This window comes from Garra rufa, unplaced genomic scaffold, assembly GCF_049309525.1.
Source record: "Garra rufa unplaced genomic scaffold, GarRuf1.0 hap1_unplaced_002, whole genome shotgun sequence".
Lineage (NCBI taxonomy): Eukaryota > Metazoa > Chordata > Actinopteri > Cypriniformes > Cyprinidae > Garra > Garra rufa.
The window spans coordinates 3177864-3182529 of NW_027394277.1; positions in this window are offsets into that span (position 1 = coordinate 3177864).

A 4666-nucleotide genomic window follows, 5' to 3' on the forward strand; every position below is an offset into this window, starting at 1 on the left:
ATAAACTCATAATTCAGGCTTTCTTTCTCAAAAATGGATGAAATAAACTTACAATTGTGAGTTTATAAGCCAGAATTGCAATATAAACTCAGAATTCAGGCTTTATTTCTCAAAAAATTGATGATATATACTCACAATTGTGAGAAATAAAGCCAGAATTGCAATATAAACTCATAATTCAGGCTTTCTTTCTCAAAAATGGATAACTTAAACTCACAATTGTGAGAAATAAAGCCAGAATTGCAATATAAACTCATAATTCAGGCTTTCTTTCTCAGAAATGGATGATATATACTCACAGTTGTGAGAAATAAAGCCAGAATTGCAATATAAACTCATAATTGAGGCTTTCTTTCTCAAAAATGGATGATATAAACTTCCAGTTGTGAGCATTAAAGCCAGAATTGCAATATAAACTCATAATTCAGGCTTTCTTTCTCAAAAATGGATGAAATAAACTTACAATTGTGAGTTTATAAGCCAGAATTGAAATATAAACTCAGAATTCAGGCTTTCTTTCTCAAAAAATTTATGATATATACTCACAATTGTGAGAAATAAAGCCAGAATTGCAATATAAACTCATAATTCAGGCTTTCTTTCTCAAAAATGGATAACTTAAACTCACAATTGTGAGAAATAAAGCCAGAATTGCAATATAAACTCATCATTCAGGCTTTCTTTCTCAAAAATGGATAACTTAAACTCACAATTGTGAGAAATAAAGCCAGAATTGCAATATAAACTCATAATTAAGGCTTTCTTTCTCAAAAATGGATGATATAAACTTACAATTGTGAGCATTAAAGCCAGAATTGCAATATAAACTCACAATTCAGGCTTTCTTTCTCAGAAATGGATGATATATACTCACAATTGTGAGAAATAAAGCCAGAATTGCAATATAAACTCATAATTCAGACTTTCTTTCTCAAAAATGGATGATATAAACTTACAATTGTGAGCATTAAAGCCAGAATTGCAATATAAACTCATAATTCAGGCTTTCTTTCTCAAAAATGGATGAAATAAACTTACAATTGTGAGTTTATAAGCCAGAATTGCAATATAAACTCATAATTCAGGCTTTCTTTCTCAAAAAAATTGATGATATATACTCACAATTGTGAGAAATTAAGCCAGAATTGCAATATAAACTCATAATTCAGGCTTTCTTTCACAAAAATGGATAACATAAACTCACAATTGTGAGAAATAAAGCCAGAATTGCAATATAAACTCACAATTCAGGCTTTCTTTCTCAAAAATGGATGATATATTCTCACAGTTGTGAGAAATAAAGCCAGAATTGCAATATAATCTCATAATTAAGACTTTCTTTCTCAAAAATGGATGATATAAACTTACAATTGTGAGCATTAAAGCCAGAATTGCAATATAAACTCATAATTCAGGCTTTCTTTCTCAAAAATGGATGAAATAAACATACAATTGTGAGTTTATAAGCCAGAATTGCAATATAAACTCATAATTCAGGCTTTCTTTCTCAAAAAATTGATTATATATACTCACAATTGTGAGAAATAAAGCCAGAATTGCAATATAAACTTATAATTCAGGCTTTCTTTCTCAAAAATGGATAACTTAAACTCACAATTGTGAGAAATAAAGCCAGAATTGCAATATAAACTCATCATTCAGGCTTTCTTTCTCAAAAATGGATAACTTAAACTCACAATTGTGAGAAATAAAGCCAGAATTGCAATATAAACTCATAATTAAGGCTTTCTTTCTCAAAAATGGATGATATAAACTTACAATTGTGAGCATTAAAGCCAGAATTGCAATATAAACTCACAATTCAGGCTTTCTTTCTCAGAAATGGATGATATATACTCACAATTGTGAGAAATAAAGCCAGAATTGCAATATAAACTCATAATTCAGACTTTCTTTCTCAAAAATGGATGATATAAACTTACAATTGTGAGCATTAAAGCCAGAATTGCAATATAAACTCATAATTCAGGCTTTCTTTCTCAAAAATGGATGAAATAAACTTACAATTGTGAGTTTATAAGCCAGAATTGCAATATAAACTCATAATTCAGGCTTTCTTTCTCAAAAAAATTGATGATACATGCTCACAATTGTGAGAAATAAAGCCAGAATTGCAATATAAACTCATAATTCAGGCTTTCTTTCTCAAAAATGGATGATATAAACTTACAATTGTGAGAAATAAAGCCTGAATTGCAATATAAACTCATAATTCAGGCTTTCTTTCTCAAAAAATTGATGATATATACTCACAATTGTGAGCATTAAAGCCAGAATTGCAATATAAACTCATAATTGAGGCTTTCTTTCTCAAAAATGGATGATATAAACTTACAGTTGTGAGCATTAAAGCCAGAATTGCAAAATTAACTCAGAATTCAGGCTTTCTTTCTCAAAAAATTGATGATATATACTCACAATTGTGAGAAATAAAGCCAGAATTGCAATATAAACTCATAATTCAGACTTTCTTTCTCAAAAATGGATAACATAAACTCACAATTGTGAGAAATAAAGCCTGAATTGCAATATAAACTCATAATTCAGGCTTTCTTTCTCAGAAATGGATGATATATACTCACAGTTGTGAGAAATAAAGCCAGAATTGCAATATAAACTCATAATTGAGGCTTTCTTTCTCAAAAATGGATGATATAAACTTTCAGTTGTGAGCATTGAAGCCAGAATTGCAATATAAACTCATAATTCAGGCTTTCTTTCTCAAAAATGGATGAAATAAACTTACAATTGTGAGTTTATAAGCCAGAATTGAAATATAAACTCAGAATTCAGGCTTTCTTTCTCAAAAAATTGATGATATATACTCACAATTGTGAGAAATAAAGCCAGAATTGCAATATAAACTCATAATTCAGGCTTTCTTTCTCAAAAATGGATAACTTAAACTCACAATTGTGAGAAATAAAGCCAGAATTGCAATATAAACTCATCATTCAGGCTTTCTTTCTCAAAAATGGATGATATAAACTTACAATTGTGAGCATTAAAGCCAGAATTGCAATATAAACTCACAATTCAGGCTTTCTTTCTCAGAAATGGATGATATATACTCACAATTGTGAGAAATAAAGCCAGAATTGCAATATAAACTCACAATTCAGGCTTTCTTTCTCAGAAATGGATGATATATACTCACAATTGTGAGAAATAAAGCCAGAATTGCAATATAAACTCATAATTCAGACTTTCTTTCTCAAAAATGGATGATATAAACTTACAATTGTGAGCATTAAAGCCAGAATTGCAATATAAACTCATAATTCAGGCTTTCTTTCTCAAAAATGGATGAAATAAACTTACAATTGTGAGTTTATAAGCCAGAATTGCAATATAAACTCATAATTCAGGCTTTCTTTCTCAAAAAAATTGATGATACATGCTCACAATTGTGAGAAATAAAGCCAGAATTGCAATATAAACTCATAATTCAGGCTTTCTTTCTCAAAAATGGATGATATAAACTTACAATTGTGAGAAATAAAGCCTGAATTGCAATATAAACTCATAATTCAGGCTTTCTTTCTCAAAAAATTGATGATATATACTCACAATTGTGAGAAATTAAGCCAGAATTGCAATATAAACTCATAATTCAGGCTTTCTTTCACAAAAATGGATAACATAAACTCACAATTGTGAGAAATAAAGCCAGAATTGCAATATAAACTCATAATTCAGGCTTTCTTTCTCAAAAATGGATGATATATTCTCACAGTTGTGAGAAATAAAGCCAGAATTGCAATATAATCTCATAATTAAGACTTTCTTTCTCAAAAATGGATGATATAAACTTACAATTGTGAGCATTAAAGCCAGAATTGCAATATAAACTCATAATTCAGGCTTTCTTTCTCAAAAATGGATGAAATAAACTTACAATTGTGAGTTTATAAGCCAGAATTGCAATATAAACTCAGAATTCAGGCTTTCTTTCTCAAAAAATTGATGATATATACTCACAATTGTGAGAAATAAAGCCAGAATTGCAATATAAACTCATAATTCAGGCTTTCTTTCTCAAAAATGGATAACTTAAACTCACAATTGTGAGAAATAAAGCCAGAATTGCAATATAAACTCATAATTCAGGCTTTCTTTCTCAAAAATGGATAACTTAAACTCACAATTGTGAGAAATAAAGCCAGAATTGCAATATAAACTCATAATTAAGGCTTTCTTTCTCAAAAATGGATGATATAAACTTACAATTGTGAGCATTAAAGCCAGAATTGCAATATAAACTCACAATTCAGGCTTTCTTTCTCAGAAATGGATGATATATACTCACAATTGTGAGAAATAAAGCCAGAATTGCAATATAAACTCATAATTCAGACTTTCTTTCTCAAAAATGGATGATATAAACTTACAATTGTGAGCATTAAAGCCAGAATTGCAATATAAACTCATAATTCAGGCTTTCTTTCTCAAAAATGGATGAAATAAACTTACAATTGTGAGTTTATAAGCCAGAATTGCAATATAAACTCATAATTCAGGCTTTCTTTCTCAAAAAATTGATGATACATGCTCACAATTGTGAGAAATAAAGCCAGAATTGCAATATAAACTCATAATTCAGGCTTTCTTTCTCAAAAATGGATGAAATAAACTTACAATTGTG